At 42.9% G+C, this 23,505-nt stretch overlaps 1 protein-coding gene across 3 annotated transcripts in view; it reads left to right on the top strand.

The window, feature by feature from the left end:
* SLC8A3 (solute carrier family 8 member A3) overlaps positions 1–23,505 on the top strand; it is a 163,223-nt gene that overhangs the window by 120,847 nt on the left and 18,871 nt on the right. The window lies entirely within an intron of this gene.

Genomic DNA, 23,505 nt, shown 5'->3' with positions numbered 1-23,505 from the left:
GCCAGACAGATGAGGCTTTCAAAACCCAGCAACCAAGACCCGGTTGAAATCTGACAGTAAGGCAATGTATTATTTCTTCTTCTTACAACCCTTGGCATCACTGGCATAAAAACAAGTGTGTGTTACTGTAAACAAGGTGAGTCAAGCTGTGGTATTGGCTCCTTAGGGTTACCAGGGGCAGCATTGGGAAGTACCTTGAATTAAGCAGGAGCCAGAGGGGAGGGAGGAGGCATTAGAAAGTTGTAAGTTTCTGTGGATCCAAAGCTTTTCCAAACTACCTGCAAGGCAGCAAATATGGGGGATACTGTATGAATGAGTTAGAATTAGATAATATAATGTGTGTGGAGCCCTTTAGCTCTTCAGAGTAATGCTGTCTAAATATGTAGTGCTCGCATCAAAGATAATGATACAGTACTTTATTTATAGCGCTCTGCTACCTACCTGCCAGCTCTTTCCCAGGAATGTGGTACAGATGAATGGGCAAGATCTGGGAAATGTGCTTTGAAAGCTTGATTAAAGGCCCTCCAGGCAGATGTAGAATTTCAAATGTGTTACATTACTGTCATTGTCGTTAGGTTTTCTTTGATCACCCCGGAGTGTCACTGCCTTCCGTTTCAGGTGAACGACTCCGCCTGACTGTTGCGCACCCTGAATGTCATCAGAAAGTCAGCAGCCCACAGATGTGCAGTACAAACAAACGTTTTTAACTGAGGGCTCCAGGGGCATGCAGGGCTGACTCTTGCCCACCGCTCCTCCCCTCTCTGTGAACCCAGGCTCTCCCAAGCTCATTTTATTTCCACCACTAGGACAGGAAGATGCAAATGTCGTGCTGGAAATGAGTATTGTCTGCAAACCTTCTGGTCCTGAACGGGGGGGGGAGAGGTGGCAGTTGGAGGAAAGGCAGCTAGATGTGTCAGGAAAGGGAAACGGACTCTCTTCCCCCACCTCACCCAGTTAGGCCAACAGAGAAAGGGAGCACAGCTCAGGAGAAGTCATGGAAGTGGGGGCAGGCCGGGAAAGGAGCTCGAGGAATTGGCACTAATTGCAACCATGAAATCAGATTCTTGCATCTCTGGGAACAGAGAAAGGTGTGGATGAGTGGAGAGTTGGGGGGCTTATCTGTCAATAGGAGCAGCCAGGATTGGGCTGGAAGGAAGTGAATTCAAATGCTGCCTCCACCTACTTGACCTCCCATGGAGAACTTCTCCTCTTCCAAGGTCAATAAACCTTCAGTAGGACAAACTGGTACCATTGCTTCTTCCTAACATTCCCCCATGGACATCAAACAGGACCCCTCAAGGCCCTTCTCTAACCAATGGGATTAAAATATGCAAATGAACCACCTCTGCAACCAGTCTCCCAACTCCTGTCCCAGGAGAGAACCAAGAGCAGGGTTGGATAATAGGGAAGGTTACATTCTGAGAGGCATGCGGCTAAAATTGGGGCAGCAGGTGCAGGGGAAAGATGATCCTCGTTTCCAAACAGACTTCCTAAGACAGGCTAAGGTCCATATGTGGTGACAGGAAAGTGAGGAATGATGTTGAGGAAACACAAGCCCTCTCCAGGCATACACACACCTTTGTAATTCTTCCTCAGGCCAGACCATGGAGTTCAGAAAATGCTCTGCCTGGTCCCAAACCAGCACTTGTCAAACTCCCAGTCATCTCACCCTCTTCTGACCCTATCCTGGAAACTAGGGAAGGAATAATCCCTTCACTGGTTGCTCTAGTCATAACAATAGACCATCATCAAATTAAGCGAAATTTATGGCTGCTTATTACATGCCAATTACTATATACTATGAGTTTTACTTGCATCGCCTCATTTAATCCTCTCAAAACCCCTATGAGGTAGGTTTTATTATTGCATCCGTGTTCAGATAAGGAAACCAAAGCTCATAGAGATTAAGCCATTTGCCAAAAGTCCTAAATCATTTTTTCTCCCATATGTTAACTTTGCTTTATCTTATTTATTTTAATTATATATTTTTAAATTTTTATTAAAATATAGTCTATTTACAATGTTGTGTTAGTTTCTGGTGTACAGCAAAGTGATTCAGAGATATATATATAGACATAGACATATATACACACATATATACATGTGTATATATGTTCTTTTTCATATTTTTTCCATTATGATTTATTACAGGATATTGAATATAGTTGCCTTTGCTATACCGTAGGACCTTGTTGTTTATCTATTTTATATATAATAGTTTGTACCCACTAATCCGAAACTCCTAATTTATCCCTCCCTTATCACCTTTGTTTTCTATGTCTATGAGTCTGTTTCTGTTTCATAAATAAGTTCATTTGTGTCATATTTTAGATTCTATATATGTGATATCATATGGTATATATCTTTCTCTTTCTGACTGACTTCACTTAGTATGATAATTTCTAGGTCCATCCATGTTGCTGCAAATGGCATTATTTCATTCTTTTTATGGCTCAGTAATATTCCATTGTATATATATACCACATCTTCTTTATCGATTCATCTGTCGATGGACATTTAGATTGCTTCTGTGTCTTGGCTATTGTAAATAGTGCTGCTATAAACATTCGGGTGCATGTATCTTTTTAAAAATATTTATTCATTTATTTATTTATTTAGGCTGCACCAGATCTTAGTTGCAGCATGCGGACTTCTTAGTTGCGGCATGCATGCAGGATCTAGTCCCTCCACCAGGGATCAAATGCCGGCCCTCTGTATTGGGAGCGAGGAGTCTTACCCACCGGACCACCAGGGAAGTCCCTGCATGTATCTTTTTGAATTATAGCTTTGTCTGGATATATGCCCAGGGATGGGATTGCTGGATCATATGGCAACTCTATTTTTAGTTTTTTGAGAAATCTCTGTATTGCTTTCCATAGTGACTGCACCAATTTACATTCTCACCAACAGTGTAGGATGGTTCCCTTTTCTCCACACCCTCTTCAGCATTTATTGTTTGTAGACTTTTTTAATGATGGCCATTCTTACCAGTGTGAAATGGTACCTCATTGTTGTTTTGATTTGCATTTCTCTGATAATTAGCGATGTTGAGCGTCTTTTCATGTGCACATTGGCCATCTGTATGTCTTCTTTGGAGAAATGTCTATTTAAGTCTTCTGCCCATTTTTTGATTGGGTTGTTTGTTTTTTGGTTATTGAGTTGTATGAGCTGTTTGTATATTTTGGAAATTAAGCCCTTGTCGGTCCCATCATTTGAAAATATTTTCTCTCAGTCCATAGGTCGTCTTTTCATTTTGTTTATGTTTCCTTTGCTGTGCAAAAGCTTGTAAGTTTGATTAGGTCCCATTTGTTTATTTTTGCTTTTATTTCTATTACCTTGGGAGAAAGGTCCTAAAACTCTCAAGTACTGAGTCCAGGTATCTCTGACCCTAGGGCTCACGCTCTTAACCCCTAAATGACAGAACAGAAAATTGTTTTCCTGGCATGGGTCACAGGAAGGAACAATGGAGCATATTAACACTTCACTAAAGTCATGACTGAATTACTGAAGTGACAGCAGAGTCAGGTTCCAGCCAAAGGGGACTCCATTCATGCATGTTTTGAAGGGCAAAGGAGTTTAGAGTTGTTTGGGAAGGGAAAGGGGAGCGATTAAAGTGATCTTTTCATAAGTGTAGCCCAATAACAATGCTCTGAAGGGAGTAATATGGGCAGGAATGGAGTTAGGGAGGCCAGCACCGGTCTGCCGGCACTGCTTCCAGTATAATCACTTGTTAAGAGTTAAGTGTAGGCTCTGCAATCAGTCCCCAGCTCAATGCCACTCAGTAGTTTTCATTAATCATTCATTCATTCATTGAACAAATATATATGGGGGGGTACCTCCTATGTGCCAGAAACTGTTCAGGCACTGGTAAATGAGACAGTCATGGCTTCTGCTCTCATGGAGCTTATACTCTGCTGGGGAAAACAGACTGTACACAGATAAAACAAATATGTAAAGAAGATAAAAACGAAACAGGGTGATTGGATGGAGAGTAGTTGCAGAGCCAATCGGATTGGGTGGACAAAGAAGTAACAGGTAAACTGAGGCATTTAAAAAGGCCCTGGGCATTGACATATATACACTACCAAATGTAAAATAGATAGCTAGTGGGAAGCAGCCGCATAGCACAGGGAGATCAGCTCGGTGCTTTGTGTCCACCTAGAGGGGTGGGATAGGGGGGGTGGGAGGGAGATGCAAGAGGGAGGGGATATGGGGATATATGTATACATATAACTGATTCAGTTCGTTATACAGCAGAAATTAACACACCATTGTAAAGCAATTATACTCCAATAAAGATGTTAAAAATAAAATAAAATAAAATAGATAACTAATAAGTACCTACTATATAGCCCAGTGAACTCTACTCAATACTCTGTAATGACCTATATGGAAAAGAATCTAATAAAGAGTGGATATATGTATAACTGATTCACTTTGCTGTACAGCAGAAACTAACACAACATTGTAAATCAACTATACTCCAATAAATTTTTTTTTTAATTCAAGCTAAAAAAAATAATAAAAAAATAAAAAATGCCCTGGTGATAAGAATCTGGAGGAGGAAAGTCCCAGACAGAGGAAACAGTGCAAAGGCACTGAAGTAGGAATGATGTTGATGCATTTGAGAAAATGGAAAGGAGGTGAACACAGCTTGGGCAGAGTGGATGAAGAGTGGTAGGAGGTGAGCTGGGGGCAAGCCAGGCTGAGCTCTGCAGGCCCCTTAAGGTCCTCAGGGTGGTTCTGGAGCCTGCAGCGTCAGTGTCACTGGAAACTTGTTCGAAATGCAAATTCTCGGGCCCTACCCAGACCTCTTGAATCGGAAGCAATGGGGATGGGGCCCAGCATTCTGTTTCATCAAGCCCTCTTTATGATTCTGAGTATGCTGAGGTTTTAGAACTCAGGGCTCGATTATGCAGTTTTAACTTTATTCTAAGTGCACTGGGAACCCACTAAGGGTTTAAGTACAGGGGAGTGGCATGTTATGATTTTCTTTAAAAAATTTTTAAAAGCCCCGTGGCTGTTAAGCAGAGAATGGACTCTAATTTGGCAAGAGGAATGGAAGCAGGGAGCCAGTTTGGGTTAGGTGGCAAGGGTCCTGGCCAATGGTGACAGTGGTTTGAGTGGGGTGTGTGGCAGCAAGGAGAGCTGGACCATGCCTGACAAGGGCAGGGAGCAGAAGCTAGGACAACAGAGAACTGGCTGCCAGAGGACAGTTCAAAAGCAGTGTCTTCAGAGAAGACATTCTGCCCTCCCAGTTTCCTCCCTTTTGCCTAAGATTAGGGAGTTCAAAGTAGAGATCAGGCCTGTCTCAAGAGGACAGGGGCTTCTTCTGGTGCAGAGACACAGGTGATGGGGGAGCAGTGATGAAGGGATGGACTCTGAAAGGCTGAGGAACTTGGGTGGCTTCCCGAGAGGCCTAAGGGGTTAGTTCCAGAGGGTGAAGTAGGAGCCCTACACACACACACACACACACACACACACATTTGAGACCTGTAGTTTCCAAAAGCAAGGGTTGTGCTTTTTTGCTCATGTCATTATCCACAAAAATCCCAAGAGAGAAATAAGGCCTCCTCTATAGGCTCAGAGAAGTGAATGCCTTAGGAGAAGGCAGCAAATGAGAAGCAGCAGCAGAATTCAAACTCCCGTCGTTTGCTTCCAAGCCTAACACCCTCTCCGTTATCCCACAAGGCACAAAATGACCCCTGGAATGAATTAGGATTAGGGTGAGGTGAGTCCTGCATGTGCAGGTGGGTCCTGTCTTGACTTAAAATTTTGGTATTTTGTTCATTATGGATTTTTTACATTAATTCTTATTTTTTTTAAATGCTGCATTAAAATATTACTTATCTTGATTACTGAGTTGCCTGGTGGACCCTTAACTTTTGCACCTTTCCCTTGCTTGCCTCATCCTGGTTCTAGCCCTGGATCTGTTACACGATTTTGTATCAGCCTCTTGCATTGACCATTAGCAGCACTTCAGACCTTAAACACAAAGCAAATAGGATTTCCATTCCCCTCACCCTTGGGAAAAGCTCAGCTGCAGATTTTAGACTCCATTCCTCAAGAAGTTTACCTACCACGTTCCTGCCGAGATCACCACTTAGCAATAGGCTAGGTCCTCACATTGGAGCAGAGGGGACAGTTCTCAGCCCTGCCGACTCCAACCCTTTGACAGCCTGGGCCCCATCTTCTTTCTAGGTGGTGCAAAACAAGAACTTGCTGTTTGGCAGGTAGAAGAAGGGAAGAACCCTGAACTGGAAAACAGGTCATTTAGACATCTCACAGGCAGGGAATTCCCAGGTGGTCCAGTGGTTAGGACTCTGCAGTTCCACTGCAGGGGGCACGGGTTCGATCCCTGGTCAGGGAACTGAGATCCCGCATGCCGCACGGCCAAAATAAAATAAAGTCAGCTAGTCTCTTTTTTAAAAAAAGTCTTATAGGCAGAAATTTCTGACAACCCTTTTGGGATGCACAATGCAATGCACCAAAAATGGTGACAATGGTCGACAGTAACCTGGATGCTCTCCTCTCATCCAGGGCCACTGCATCACACAACCCCAGGGCCAGCATTCCCGTGGACATCTACGTGAATGGGTGGAATGCTGCAGCTCTGCCTTAGCTTAGTCCTGGATTGATTCAGTCAACAAAACGCTTGTAGAATTAGCTCATCTTCCATGTAGTTAAGTCACTAATTGAAGGAGTTTCTCTGCCCAGACCTGGGACAGTAATCTTTCCTGGACTTGCTATTCCCTGGGATCTCTAGAAATTATCCACCGGAAGGATGGGCTTTATCAGTGCTCGAGTGCACAGGAACGTGAGGTGGAAGGTGGAGCTTTGACTGTGTTTGACTCAGGTCCTGAGGATCCAGCTCCTTTCTCTTTCTAATTTTTAGAAGCTTTTTCTTGGACCTGAATTTTCACATCTGTACAAACTTCTCTCCTTTCTGCTTGGATCAAAATCTTTCTGAAAAAATGAGATCCCCAGCAGAGAGAGAAAACAAGACAGAGAGACCCAGCATCTCTAAAGCCATGAATCAGATAACCAGTCACTTGTTCTCTTCGGAGCTGGAGCAGACACACTGTTAAATGAAATGATTTTATAGATTATTCTCACTACCTTTCCAAGAAAGGGATTTATCAATTTCAAGGCGCAGAAGTGGTTTATTCCCAGATCATTGGTGGGTTTTTTTTTTTTTTTTACTCCCCCTGTTGACTTAGAAGAGGAAGAGAATTGGAGCTGTGAATCGTCCTCTCTCTCCACCCTACTCTCGTGGGGTGAGGCAGGGCACACTTGGAACCCAAATAGGCCTGTAGATAACTGAGTCACATATGGAACTGAGACCCACACATGTCCACTGCCATGGGGATTGGAAATTTAATTCCCCTTTGAGGATAAGTAAGCAAGGCCCCTACAGAGATTACTTTCAAGAAGGGCAGATTCTCCCTCTAAGGTACAGTGGAACGTTCTTTACCCTCACCCCACCCCGTCATAGCCCCACTCATATGCACACACACACAATCAGGAATATGAAGCACTCCCCACCACAGGGCAGCAAAGAGGGGGAGAAATCTTTACTGTGATTTGAAGGGCACCCTTCTCCTAGCAGAGACATTGTAGTTAGACGATGGAGAAACACACCCTTTCCCACGTGTGTGAGCATGTGCACACACAGAGACTTTCATCTTTGCATGGTGGCCGTGAGAAATAGTCAAGCTTAGGAGCCTCCTTGAGGTTTGCGGTATACTCAAAGCAAGACGGACTTGAGCTGCCCGAGGAATGTAAGCTGATGCCCTCCACTGAGACACTAAATTTCTTTTTATTTTATTTTATTTTATTTTTTTAACATCTTTATTGGAGTATAATTGCTTTAGAATGGTGTGCTAGTTTCTGCCCTATAACAAAGTGAATCAGCCATACATATACATATGTCCCCATATCTCCTCCCTCTTGCATCTCCCTCCCTCCCACCCTCCCTATCCCACCCCTCCAGTTGGTCACAAAGCACGGAGCTGATCTCCCTGTGCTATGCGGTTGCTTCCCACCAGCTATCCACCTTACGTTTGGTAGTGTACATATGTCCATGACACTCTCTCACTTTGTCAGTATTACCTCCTATGCCATGGAAATGCCATAAAAGCCAAGGTCAGGGGCAAAAGGGTACTTTCTGTAAATGTTCATACCACTAGACTCTAAGCTCCATGAGAGCAGGAACAGGCTTTTGATCAATAATGAGCGGGTGGGTGGGTGGATGTACGGATGGACATTACAGAGAGCATCTAATTCCTGGAATGAAGGGTCCAGTCTTTATCCTCTAGGAAAAGGAAGAGAGATAAAAATTTGTGATTTCAAATCTTTTCTACCCTGTAGAGCTGCTCTGTGAGGCATGACAGCCTTCAAAAGAAAGGGTGCCTATTTAGAAGACCTACAAAATTAAAATTTTCCCTCATTTTGCCCTGAACTTTGGGAAACAGAATGAGTGGCTCCTTTGGGATTTTTGGCACCATTTTGCCTCTGACCATACCCTGAAGCCTTAGGTTCATAATCGTACAGTCATTTCAGATGTCCTTTTCCCTTTAGCCACAGGTAAGAGGCTCCTCAGGTATGGGAAAACTGGGGATTAGGAGAGCGAAGGAATCGGTCATGAGTTACAGTGCCCAGTGATGAGCCCAGACATTCCCAAATGGACAGAATGCACATCAAGTCCTCAAATATGTGGGTGTGCGCCCATCGACTTGCCCGGCAGTCGGGTCTTAATTGTCAGTGGAGACAGAATGTTCCTACATTTTGCCTAGGGGAAGGCACATCCTTGTGGGTTTTCCCTGATCAGCGCTGCTAGTCATAGGTATGGAGAAGTTGCAAGCAGCAGCGGGCTCGTCAGAAGGGTCCAGAATAGATGCCAAAGCAGCAAAGATCATTTGTGCACGCTCCTCCTTACAGACCCAAACATCCTTCCCTCCCACTCTGTACCTCCCTGCCTGCTCATCCTCCCACCCTCCTGGCCACTCCTCCAGGTTGCAGAAAGTTCTTCAATGAAATCCATGTCTCTGCCTCCACCTGTCCCATATTCTTGTTGGTTCAGGCACGTGTGTGGCATAACGATCAGGCAAAAGTCTGCCAATCAGGACTGCCATGTACAGTTGTGCAGGTTGTGCACTGCATAAAGACCCTTAAGTGGAGGCTGAAAATCTAGCCAGCACTCTCCACACCAAGCCCAGTGCCCTGACATGCTGCTCTGCAAGCCGGAGGAAGGCGGTCTCTCCTCACCAAGCTGTGTATCTCCAGGGCTGTATCTTTTCTCAGTTTTGCACAAAGGTGCCGTAGAGCCTAACAGTGGCCCTGCCATCAGGACGACATAGTCTGATTACAAAATAGACACTGCAAGACAGTTCTAAGAGATCATCTGGCTCAGTTCCTGACTTTATAAAATTTTAAAAGCCTTTCATATTAGTTGCCTATTGCTGTGAAACAATGTGTCATAAACTTAGAGATGTAACACAATACCTATCTCACAGTTCTATAGCTCAGACGTCCAGGCATGGCCATGGCTGAGTTCTCTGCTCAGGGTCTCGCAAGGCTGAAATCAAAGTTTGGGTGGCTGGGCTCTTATCTGGAAACTGGGGAAGTGTCCGCTTCCAAGCTCATTCAGGGTGTTGGCAGAATCCAATTCCTTGTGGCTTTAGGTCTAAGGGCCCCCATCCTTGCTGTCTGTCATCCAGGGACCACTCTGCTCCTTGAGGCTGCCTGCATTCCTGCTCATGTGATGCCCTCCATCTTGAAACCAGAAACAGCATGTTGAGTCCTTCTCATGCTTCAAAGGGATTCATGCATGAATCCCTCTGGCTTCCTCTTCTTCAGCCAGAAAAAAAGCTCTCTGCTTTTAAGGGCCCCTGTGATTAGGTCAGGCCCACCTGGATAATCTCCCTATTTTAAGGTCTACTGTATCGTATAACATAACATATCACATAACATTATGGAGGTGGTATCATATTTACAGGCTCCAGGGATTAGGGCAGAACATCTTTGATAGGACATTTTATTTTATTTATTTTTTTATTTAAGTATAGTTGATTTACAATGTTGTGTAAGATGGGACTCTTTCTTTTTGGTTTTGAACCTATAATAAAAGTAAAAAATGAATGCAGAAGAACACAATGCTAAAAACTTAGTATGAATGTGAATCTCACTAGATGTTCAAATCTGGTATAGTGCAAATTTTGTTCATACTATTTTGCATTTTTACAAACTCAAATCACTTTGGTTCCTATACTTGCTATAAAGTATTGGCAGCAAAATTCTTCAGATTCACATCTTTTGGCTACATTGTTTCTAACAGATACAGATTTATTTCCAGTTTAAGAGAAAAAATACTTACAGTTTGTGCATGATCAAGGATATTTGAAAGATTCAACAACTGCTTTCATCTAATAACTTCTGGCTTTTCATAAAATGCAGACATCCTCATTGAAAAATCTTTTCACGTGGCTGATCATTTTCGTTTTCAGAAAATGTATAAGGGGTCACTGCAAAGTTCAGAATGATCCTTTTCTTTTAAACAAAATTCCTCTAAAACAAATTAGCTACAGTAGACTAAAATTTACCCCAGGATATATTCCTCAAAACGAAACAAAACCGCAACAAGGACCATCATGCAAGTGGGGCCGAGGGCACAGTCCAGAGCCAGTGGCAGTGGCTCCGCCTAAGAGGGGACATTTTAGAAATTCAATCTACCACACCCTCGTCACCCACCCACATTCCTTTCAAAAGCCAAATCTTTGAGCCTTTTTTTCCCCAAAAGGCCTGTTTGAATAAGCTCATTCAGATAGCCACCCATTTTGAGCAAGCAGTAGCATGTGGTAAAATAATTTGTAAATCGATCAGAACTACCTTTTCTCAACATAACCCCTCTCGAACATGCTGGCAGAAGCTGACACTGTCAGTGGTCAGCTGGAACTGGCTCCCACCAGTTCCTAAGAGCTGATTGTTAAGTGTTTAAGATTTTTGCAAGCTGGTTGTTCAAACAATTAGTACCTTCAAATTGACTATAGTGGGAGTATTTACACCATGGAAGGCATCACCCCAAATCAGGGCTCCTTTTTTTTTTTTTTTTCCAATGAGCAGGTTTACCAGCATACCACTGTGTGCCGACCTTTCTTTACAGGTCATCTCCTTGCTCTCCTGTAGCACGCACAATCCTTTCCACAGCCTTTTTTCTTGCATGGTCATCACCCTACCCACCAGGAAAGGGGCGATAACTCCCTTTTAAATCAGTTCATCTCTTTGATGTAATGGTATGTGGTAGAGTTGAATTCTGCCTCCCCTCCAACGGACTCAGTCCTTTGGACGAACCACCTGTGACAGCCCCAGAACCATTTGGAGTGGGCGCCATCTCCCCCAGGAGACATCTCTCCTCCGGATTCACATATCAGATCCCAGTTAGAAGCTCAGTCTTTAGAGCCACACTGTCTGAGTTCAAATTCCAGCTCTGCCACTCATTTAACTGTGACCTTGGGCTAGTCTCTTTTAACTTTTCTGGGCCTCTGGTTCCTCATCTATAAAATGGGGATAAAAACAGTACCTACCTACATGGGTTACGGTGAAGACTAACTAAATGAGATGATGTATGCACCTTGCCTGACATGTACCTACCTTATGGGTTTGTTGTGAAGATTGAATTATTTAATATAACTAAAGTGCCAGAATAGAACAGTGACTGGCATAAAGTAAGCCCTATTAAATATTAGTCAATTAATTTGAAACATGGTTTCTAGACTCTTCATCGTCTTAGTCTCCCTGTTCTGGGTGCGCTCCAATTTCCCTCTCAAAATGTAGTGCCAGAATGGACCTAACTCCAGCCTTTGGCTGAAATGCTACACTTCGATTCCAGCCCCTCTCTCCCTGGCTGGCAGTAGTTTTTGAGTGGCTGCCTCCTTTTCCCTAAGTTTTTAGTAGAGTCAGAGAGAATTCCCCCAAAAGTACTGGCCCCTAGACCAGCAGCATAGGAATACCAAGGTTACTTGTTAGAAATGCAGACTCTCAGGCCCCACACCAGACCTACCTAATCAGAATTTGCATTTTAACAAGATTCCCAGGGAAAACATATGCACACCAAAGTTTGAGAAGCGCTGTTTTTGGGGACCCTATGCCACACCTATTTTCAAGAGAAAAATCAATGAAAGCATCCTAAGCCTTCTCATGAGATGAGGAGCTTTTTCCCCAGACCTTGGTAGGGGTCGGGGGAGTGTCGGTGTTGGGTTGTCAGGCTGTGATTGGAGGTGGGAGGGCTTTTTCAGCCCTGGTTCAAAGCCAGAAACTTGGCAAGGAAAGAGAGGGGGGCTGCTGGCACCAACTAGAGAGATAAAAAAGAACTAAAAGAAGAACCCAACACGGATGTGAGTCTTCTGAAAGCTCCCACAGAAAGGCTAACAGTTCTGCTGCCAGCTCTGTCCTGCAGCCCCAGGTCAAGGAAGCTTTGAGAGCATTAGGTTGCCTGGGGCAGTCAGGATAAATTTAGAAATGATGAAAAGGAACACTTGTTGATGTGGTGAAGAGTCATTTAGTGGAAATCAGGAGGGAAGAGGTCACCAAGTCAGAGATTCTTTAGAGATTATTTCCAGCAAGGAAGGGCCAAAGGGTTAAGAAGCCAGCTACTCACATCGCAAAGCAGAGGCAGATCCCTTTATTACCTGCCTATGCTGCCTGAATTTAAATGGGAGAATTCTAGGGTTCTTACTGTGGCCACAGCTTGGGAATGGCAGCCAGAGTTTACCCACCCGCTTGTACAAAATAAGCTATAGGAGTAATAGAGGACATATGCCAAAATCCCAACTCTGCTGTTTACTAGCTGTGTGACTCTGGGCAAGTTACTTAACCTCTCTGAGCATCTGTTTTCTCATCTTTATTTATTTTTTTTAAACATCTTTATTGGAATATAATTGCTTTACAATGGTGTGTTAGTTTCTGTTTTCTCATCTTTAAAGTGGAAGGAATAATACCTAGTTTACATGGCTGAAGTAAGGATGAAGTAAGAAAGTTCTCATAGCACTGAAGGCAATGTAAATGTATATATTACATTAGATTCCTTCCTTGTGTAAAGTGAAATTCACAAAGTCCTGATTTGGAATTGGGTGTCCTCATATAAAGGAATGTTCTGAGAGGCCAGCCAGGAAGCCCAGAAATGTGTTTCCTAATCCCTTCCAGGTTGCTGGTGGGCGAGCTCCTGGGGGCATCTTTTCCAGGCAGCACAGTTAGGTCTTAGCTGGGAATGCTGCATGCTTTGGCACCTCCTTCCACAGAAGGCTCGGAGGAGAGGCAAGTGCAGGCCTAGAGCCTCTGAAAGCATTACTGGCTCTTAGGAGCAGCTGCTTAGGATGATCTGACCCCATGATCATTTAGTAACTGCCACTGGGCAGAAGGAGGAATTGGGAATAGGAGAGATATGGGGCTCAAAAGCCCTAGCCTAAACCCATGAGTTAGATCCCGGCTTGTTGTTGGAGAGAGCTCCTGAAAACTGGACAAATAGAGTAGGTTAAGTACGCTGAGGTTGTAGTTCAATGACATTTGGGCTTCTGGCCTCTTTGTGCCACTGAGAATGCTTAGTCATTCCACCAAAGTAGCTTTCAGTATATTTTTTTGTTCCTAATGAGTTACATTTTTACTGTGAAAAGGCAGAGTAGATTTATTTCAAGAAGCTTCAGGTTCATGATTAATTTCATGAATTTCAGATTAATTTCATGAAATTAGAAATTTTGTGAATTTCTAATGTGTTAGAAATTTGCCACTAGCAAGTCACTTGGGAAGACATGATTGAGGGCCTCCTCTACACCAGGCACTAGGACTATAGTGGCAAGTAAGAAAGACATGCTTGGAGAGAGGAGAAGATGGCAGAAGAGTAAGATGGGGAGATCACCTTCCTCCCCACAGATACATCAGAAATACATCTACATGTGGAACAACTCCTATAGAACACCCACTGAACGCTGGCAGAAGACCTCAGACCTCCCAAAAGGCAAGAAACTCCCCACGTGCCTGGGTAGGGCAAAAGAAAAAAGAAATAACAGAGACAAAAGGATAGGGATGAAACCTGCACCAGTGGGAGGGAGCTGTGAAGGAGGAAAGGTTTCCACACACTAGGAAGCCCCTTCCCTGGTGGAGACGGCGGGTGGCAGAGGGGGGAAGCTTCGGAGCCGCGGAGGAGAGCGCAGCCACAGGGGTGCGGAGGGCAAAGCGGAGAGATTCCCGCACGGATGATCAGTGCAGCCCGCCACTGCCAGGGTCCCGTGATCCAGGGACAACTTCCCCGGGAGAACACACCGCACGCTTCAGGCTGCTGCAATGTCACTCTGGCCTCTGCTGCCGCAGGCTCGCCCCACATTCCGTACCCCTCCCTCCCCCCGGCCTGAGTGAGCCAGAGACCCCGAATCAGCTACTCCTTTAACCCCGTCCTGTCTGAGCGAAGAACAGACGCCCTCAGGCAACCTACATGCAGAGGCGGGTCCAAATCCAAAGCTGAACCCAGGGAGCTGTGCGAACAAAGAAGAGAAAGGGAAATCTCTCCCAGCAGCCTCAGGAGCAATGGATTAAATTCCCACAATCAACTTGATGTACACTGCATCTGTGGAATACCTGAATAGACAACGAATCATCCCAAATTGAGGAGGAGGACTTAGGGAGCAAGATATATTATTTTTTCCCCTTTTCCTCTTTTAGTGAGTGTGTATGTGTATGCGTCTCTGTGAGATTTGGTCTGTATAGCTTTGCTTTCACCATTTGTCCTAGGGTTCTGTCTGTCCGGTTTTTTTGTTTTTTTTTTTCTTTACTTAAAAAATTTTTTTTTCTTAATAATTATTTTTTATTTTAATAACTTTATTTTATTCTAGCTTACTTTATTTTATTTTATCCTCTTTCTTTCTTTCTATTTTTTCTCCCTTTTATTCTGAGCTGTGTGGATGACAGGCTCTTGGTGCTCCAGCCAGGCGTCAGGGTTGTGCCTCTGAGGTGGGAGAGCCAACTTCAGGATACTGGTCCACAAGAGTCCTCCCAGCTCCACATAATACCAAACGTCGAAAATCTCCCAGAGATCTCCACCTCAACACCAAGACCCAGCTTCACTCAATGACCAGCAAGCTACAGTGCAGGACAGCCTATGCCAAACAACTAGCAAGACAGAAACACAGCCCCATCCATTAGCAGAGAGGCTGCCTAAAATCATAATAAGTCCACAGACACCCCAAAACACACGACCAGACATGGACCTGCCCACCAGAAAGACAAGATCCAGCCTTATCCACCAGAACACAGGCACTAGTCCCCTCCACCAGGAAGCCTACACAACCCACTGAACCAACCTTAGCCACTGGGAACAGAAGCCAAAAACAATGGGAACTATGAACCTGCAGCCTGCGAAAAGGAGACCGCAAACACAGTAAGATAAGCAAAATGAGAAGACAGAAAAACACACAGCAGGTGAAGGAGCAAGGTAAAAACACACCAGACCTAACAAATGAAGAGGAAATAGGCAGTCTACCTGAAAAACAATTCAGAATAATGATAGTAAAGATGATCCAAAATCTTGGAAATAGAATAGACAAAATGCAAGGAACATTTAACAAGGACCTAGAAGAACTAAAGAGGAAAAAAGCAATGATGAACAACACAATAAATGAAATTAAAAATACTCTAGAAGGGATCAATAGCAGAATAACTGAAGCAGAAGAATGGATAAGTGACCTGGAAGATAAAACAGTGGAAATAACGACTGCAGAGCAGAATAAAGAAAAAAGAATGAAAAGAACTGAGGACAGTCTCAGAGACCTCTGGGACAACATTAAACGCACCAACAATCGAATTATAGGGGTCCCAGAAGAAGAAGAGAAAAAGAAAGGGACTGAGAAAATATTTGAAGAGATTATAGTTGAAAACTTGCCTAATATGGGAAAGGAAATAGTTAATCAAGTCCTGGAAGCACAGAGAGTCCCATACAGGATAAATCCAAGGAGAAACACGCCAAGACACATATTAATCAAACTATCAAAAATTAAATATAAAGAAAACATATTAAAAGCAGCAAGGGAAAAACAACAAATAGCACACAAGGGAATCCCCATAAGGTTAACAGCTGTTCTTTCAGCAGAAACTCTGCAAGCCAGAAGAGAGTGGCAGGACATATTTAAACTGATGAAGGAGAAAAACCTACAACCAAGATTACTGTACCCAGCAAGGATCTCATTCAGATTTGATGGAGAAATTAAAACCTTTACACACAAGCAAAAGCTGAGAGAGTTCAGCACCACCAAACCAGCCCTACAACAAATGCTGAAGGAACTTCTCTAGGCAAGAAACACAAGAGAAGGAAAACACCTACAATAACAAACCCAAAACATTTAAGAAAATGGGAATAGGAACATACATATCGATAATTACATTAAATGTAAATGGATTAAATGCTCCCACCAAAAGACACAGACTGGATGAATGGATACAAAAACAAGACCCATATATATGCTGTCTACAAGAGACCCACTTCAGACCTAGGGACACATACAGACTGAAAGTGAGGGGATGGAAAAAGATATTCCATGCAAATGGAAATCAAAAGAAAGCTGGAGTAGCAATTCTCATATCAGACAAAATAGACTTTAAAATAAAGACTATTACAAGAGACAAAGAAGGACACTACGTAATGATCAAGAGATCGATCCAAGAAGAAGATATAACAATTGTAAATATTTATGCACCCAACATAGGAGCACCTCAATACATAAGGCAAATACTAACAGCCATAAAAGGGGAAAACGACAGTAACACAATCATAGTAGGGGACTTTAACACCCCACTTTCACCAATGGACAGATCATCCAAAATGAAAATAAATAAGGAAACAAAGCTTTAAATGATACATTAAACAAGATGGACTTAATTGATATTTATAGGTCATTCCACCCAAAAACAACAGACTACACATTTTTCTCAAGTGCTCATGGAACATTCTCCAGGATAGATCATATCTTGGGTCACAAATCAAGCCTTGGTAAATTTAAGAAAATTGAAATCATATCAAGTATCTTTTCCGACCACAATGCTATGAGACTAGATATCAATTACAGGAAAAGATCTGTAAAAAATACAAACACATGGAGGCTATACAATACACTACTTAATAACGAAGTAATCACTGAAGAAATCAAAGGGGAAATCAAAAAATACCTAGAAACAAATGACAATGGAGACACAACGACCCAAAACCTATGGGATGCAGCAAAAGCAGTTCTAAGAGGGAAGTTTATAGCAATACAGTCCTACCTAAAGAAACAGGAAACATCTCAAATAAACAACCTAATCTTGCACCTAAAGAAATCAGAGAACGAAGAACCAAAAAACCCCAAAGTTAGCAGAAGGAAAGAAATCATAAAGATCAGATCAGAAATAAATGAAAAAGAAATGAAGGAAACGATAGCAAAGATCAATGAAACTAAAAGCTGGTTCTTTGAGAAGATAAACAAAATTGATAAACCATTAGCCAGACTCATCAAGAAAAAAAGGGAGAAGACTCAAATCAATAGAATTAGAAATGAAAAAGGAGAAGTAACAACTGACACTGCAGAAATACAAATGATCATGAGAGATTACTACAAGCAACTCTACGCCAATAAAATGGACATCCGGGAAGAAATAGACAAATTCTTAGAAATGCACAACCTGCAGAGACTGAACCAGGAAGAAATAGAAAATATGAACAGACCAATTCCAAGCACTGAAATTGAAACTGTGATTAAAAATCTTCCAACAAACAAAAGCTCAGGACCAGATGGCTTCACAGGCGAATTCTATCAAACATTTAGAGAAGAGCTAACACCTATCCTTCTCAAACTCTTCCAAAATATTGCAGAGGGAGGAACACTCCCCAACTCAGTCTACAAGGCCACCATCACCCTGATACCAAAACCAGACAAAAATACTACAAAAAAAGAAAATTACAGACCAATATCACTGATGAACATAGATGCAAAAATCCTCAACAAAATACTAGCAAACAGAATCCAACAGCACATGAAAAGGATCATACACCACGATCAAGTGGGATTTATCCCAGGGTTGCAAGGATTCTTCAATATATGTAAATCAATCAATGTGATACACCATATTAACAAATTGAAGAATAAAAACCATATGATCATCTCAATAGATGCAGAGAAAGCTTTTGACAAAATTCAACACCCATTTATGATAAAAGCCCTGCAGAAAGTAGGCATAGAGGGAACTTTCCTCAACATAATAAGGACCATATATGACAAACCCTCAGCCAACATCATCCTCAATGGTGAAAAACTGAAACCATTTCCACTAAGATCAGGAACAAGACAAGGTTGCCCACTCTCACCACTATTATTCAACATAGTTTTGGAAGTTTTAGCCAGTGCAATCAGGGAAGAAAAAGAAATAAAAGGAATCGCCATTGGAAAAGAAGAAGTAAAGCTGTCACTGTTTGCAGATGACATGATACTATACATAGAGAATCCTAAAGATGCTACCAGACAACTACTAGAGCTAATCAATGAATTTGGTAAAGTAGCAGGATACAAAATTAATGCACAGAAATGTCTTTCATTCCTATACACTAATGACGAAAAATCTGAAAGTGAAATTAAGAAAACACTCCCATTTACCATTGCAACGAAAAGAATAAAATATCTAGGAATAAACCTACCTAGGAGACAAAAGACCTGTATGCAGAAAATTATAAGACACTGATGAAAGAAATTAAAGATGATACAAATAGATGGAGAGATATACCATGTTCTTGGATTGGAAGAATCAGCATTGTGAAAATGACTCTACTACCCAAAGCAATCTACAGATTCAATGCAATCCCTATCAAACTACCACTGGCATTTTTCACAGAACTAGAACAAAAAATTTCACAATTTGTATGGAAACACAAAAGACCCCGAATAGCCAAAGCAATCTTGAGAACGAAAAATGGAGCTGGAGGAATCAGGCTCCCTGACTTCAGACTATACTACAAAGCTACAGTAATGAAGACAGTATGGTACTGGCACAAAAACAGAAATATAGATCAATGGAACAGGATAGAAAGCCCAGAGATAAACCCACGCACATATGGTCACCTTATCTTTGATAAAGGAGGCAAGCATATACAGTGGAGAAAAGGCAGCCTCTTCAGTAAGTGGTGCTGGGAAAACTGGACAGGTACATGTAAAAGTATGAAATTAGAACACTCCCTAACACCATACACAAAAATAAACTCAACATGGATTAAAGACCTAAATGTAAGGCCAGACACTATCAAACTCTTAGAGGAAAACATAGACAGAACACTCTATGACATAAATCACAGCAAGATCCCTTTTGACCCAGCTCCTAGAGAAATGGAAATAAAAACACAAATAAACAAATGGGACCTATTGAAACTTAAAAGCTTTTGCACAGCAAAGGAAACCATAAACAAGACGAAAAGACAACCCTCAGAATGGGAGAAAATATTTGCAAATGAAGCAACTGACAAAGGATTAATCTCCAAAATTTACAAGCAGCTCATGCAGCTCAATAACAAAAAAACAAACAACCCAATCCAAAAATGGGCAGAAGACCTAAATAGACATTTCTCCAAAGAAGATATACAGATTGCCAACAGACACATGAAAGAATGCTCAACATCATTAATCATTAGAGAAACGCAAATCAAAACTACAATGAGATATCATCTCACACCGGTCAGAATGGCCATCATCAAAAAATCTAGAAACAATAAATGCTGGAGAGGGTGTGGAGAAAAGGGAACCCTGTTGCACTGTTGGTGGGAATGTAAATTGATACAGCCACTATGGAGAACAGTATGGTGGTTCCTTAAAAAACTAAAAATGGAACTACCATACGACCCAGCAATCCCACTACTGGGCATATACCCTGAGAAAAGCATAATTCAAAAAGAGTCATATACCACAATGTTCATTGCAGCTCTATTTACAATAGCCAGGACATGGAATCAACCTAAATATACATCAACAGATGAATGGGTAAAGAAGATGTGACACATATATACAATGGAATATTACTCAGCCATAAAAAGAAATGAAATTGAGTTATTTGTAGTGAGGTGGATGGAGTTAGAGTCTGTCATATAGAGTGAAGTTAAGTCAGAAAGAGAAAAACAAACATAGTATGCTAATACATATATATGGAATCTAAGGGGGAAAAAAAAGGTCATGAAGAAACTAGTTGCAAGTCAGGAATAAAGACACAGACCTACTAGAGCATGGACTTGAGGATATGTGGAGGGGGAAGGGTAAGCTGTGACAAAGTGAGAGAGTGGCATGGACATATATACACTACCAAACGTAAAATGGAAAGCTAGTGGGAAGCAACCGCATAGCACAGGGAGATCAACTCGGTGCTTTGTGACCACCTAGAGGGGTGGGATAGGGAGGGTGGGAGGGAGGGTGATGCAAGAGGGAAGAGATATGGGAACATATGTATATGTATAACTGATTCACTTTGTTATAAAGCAGAAACTAACACACCATTGTAAAGCAATTATACTCCAATAAAGATGTTAAAAAAAACAAAACAACATCAAAAAATAACTACAATCAGCAATATGAAGGCAGCTGAAAAAAAAGAGACATGCTCCCTGTCCTCAGGGAGCTTACACTCTAATGTGGACAGATAGGCTGTAAACAAATAAGTTAATAACCTACCCAGCTGACTTTGGGCTGTAATCAGTGCACTGAAGGGAATGAGCCGAGGAAATAACATGATGGAACATGATAGAAGGTGACCCAGGGTGGAGAGGTGGGCATGGTGTGGAGGAAAGAGACCCAAAGAGATAACATGGCCATGGAACGCCACACAGAGGAAGGAATGTTTATGAGGCAACCAAAAGGACGAGGATAAGCATGGACCCAGCACAGGGAACAGCAAAAATGATGCCCTTAGTGGGAAAGGACTTGATTTGAGGAACAGAAAGCCCAGTCTGTCTGGGACTCACGAGCAAGAGGACAACGTGATGAATTAAGTTGGGTTATACAAGATCCTATAGGCAGTGGTAAAGACTTTGTATTTATTCCAATTAATGAGGCATGATAGGACCTGGATTTTATTTTCAATAGATAACCCTGGTTGTCATTTAGGGAAGGGATTTAAGGAAGAGGGCAAAGTCAGGAGCAGGAAAACCTCTTAGGAGGCTGTTGTAAAGTCCAAGGGAGAGGTAATGGTGCTTTGATCTAGGTCTTGATAGCAGAATAGGCGAATTAAATGGTTTAGGGTCAGAGGTGGGTGTCGGGCTGGTAATGGGGAGGGATGAGGGAAAGGAAGGATTTGGGTGATTCTGGGTTTGGATAGATGATGATGCCATTGACTGAAATGGGGGAGAACGAGTCTGGAGAGAGAACGCGAGACCTGGCTGGTGACTCTTCATAAATTTAAATGTTCTTGTGGCCTCATGTGTGGCTTGAGCAGAACTGCAACTTTCTCGGTTTTCTCCCGGCAAGGTAACACCTTAAGCCCAAACAGATGTGGTGCCTTCCGCACGAGCCATCTCAGGGAGGGAGTCTTACACCGTGCCTCCTCCACGCATGATACCGTCCAGCTGGGGGTTCCACCTAGCTCACCTCAGTTTCTCCTGCCACTGCTTAATGCCTGGCCTCATTTCCCTGTCTTCAACTAAGTTGTCAGTGGCTTCTCTCCTTCCGTTTGTCTGTTCACTAAAAAATCAAACAAGCACAAGCTGTGCTGTGTCTGATGTGGGGTGTGTCCAACCCAGAGCTTGTCACTGACCGGGGCACAAAACCAGATTTGGAGACAATAAAAGAGTCTGTCTCCATGCTACCACCTTTAACATGCCAATCCCCTCTAAGAACCCATTTGGGATCTCTCATCCTGTTTTATCCAATTCTTTCTTGACCTGACATCTATTTCCAGCCTGTGCCACCTCTTGGGTCACCAGTTCTATTGCCTGATTTCCTTTTATTCTCTGACTCAGTGACTGGAGGTGAAAAGATTTCTTTACATATTACTCTCAAACTACCAGACTGGGGTAATATTACTCTTAGTAACGATAGTTGCTATTTATTAAATATTTACGAGGGAACATACACCTTGCCAAGTGCTTTGCGTGCATTTTCTCAATTAAGAACGCTATGAAGAGGTATTAGTATTCCACTTTACAAATGAGACTTGGCGAGCTTTAGCAAGCCGCCCGAGGTCACCCAGCTCACGAGAGGAGGGGGCTGGGTTTGATCCCAGGTCGCAGTCTCCCATCCCAATGCCACCGCCCTGGAGGAGGGAAGGCCAAAGTACTGTGGCCTTTCAGAGGCAGGACACTCACACGATCTCTGGTGGCCAACCAGGTTTTCCTGTGACTGGGGGTAGGTGTAGCAAGTGTGGAGGGTTTGGAGTCTGTTTCTGAAGCACTGGGGTGGCGGGAGCTGGGTGGGTTAGTAACTGCTCTTACATTCACTTCAGGAGCGACGGACCCACATCTGGTTCTACAGGATCGACAGTGTGGCCGACGGAAGCTCTGTAGACATGCAAAGCTCCAACGGTGATTTGGGAAACACGGGAGAGCTGAGAGTTTGTTCCAAGTCAGAATGTAGCAATATTCCTACTTTATACAAATGAATAAAGGCTGGAGCGGAAGGCCTCAGTCTCCTCAACAAAGGGCAGGCCTCGCTCGGGGCACCCGTGTGCTAAAGGGTGGGTGCCCGTGGGCAGCTGAGCAGGGCTTCTGCGTGGCCCCTTCTTTCCCACCGCTGAGGGGAGACTCAGCTCCATGCCCACCCCCGTCCGGCAATGTCTCACACCCTCTAGGAGAGACCTTAAACATCTTGTCCGAGGTCTGATCCGGAAATGTCCCCCTCATCAAGCAAAGGCTGGGAGAAGCTCAAGTCCACCTCTGTTTTTAAAGCTTCTAGTAATATATTTTTCTAAAGTAAAGAAATGCAAAACAGGGTTCCTGGCTTGGTTTATAATTTTCAATGTTTAAATTAACAAAACAACTCCTTTTAACATAAAAAAACAATATAATTGTGCTAGTCACAAGATCATTGTAGGATTTATGAACTAATCATAATTCAGAGAGCCCTAGAGTTCCTGTGATCTAGCCAATGTATTCCTCTGAATGCAGAAGCTCATTTGGAGATCAGGTCGGTAGTGCTCGATGCCTGCTGTGAATTACCAGAAGGTGTGACTTGAGCCAAATGGCCCTCCTGGCTTCCCTGTGATAGCCACGGCCACAGAGAAAGGGACAGGCTCCAACTGCAGCCCCCCACACTCTGCCCTTTCTATAAAATAAAACTTTCAAGTCGATATCAGCTGATTTCAAAAGAAAAAAAAATTGTTTTAAATTCCCCCTTGCCCCAGAAGCAAGAGAGAATAAGGAAGCAAATGCTTTAGGAGAACCTGAATGCCTGAGCCTTTATATGTATATTATTTCATAGCTCTCACGACTGCCCTGAGATGGTGTAATTTACGCATTATTCAACCCGT

Source organism: Balaenoptera acutorostrata, chromosome 3 (genome assembly GCF_949987535.1).
Source record: "Balaenoptera acutorostrata chromosome 3, mBalAcu1.1, whole genome shotgun sequence".
Taxonomy (NCBI): Eukaryota; Metazoa; Chordata; class Mammalia; order Artiodactyla; family Balaenopteridae; genus Balaenoptera; species Balaenoptera acutorostrata.
This window is presented reverse-complemented; position numbering and strand designations above follow the sequence as displayed.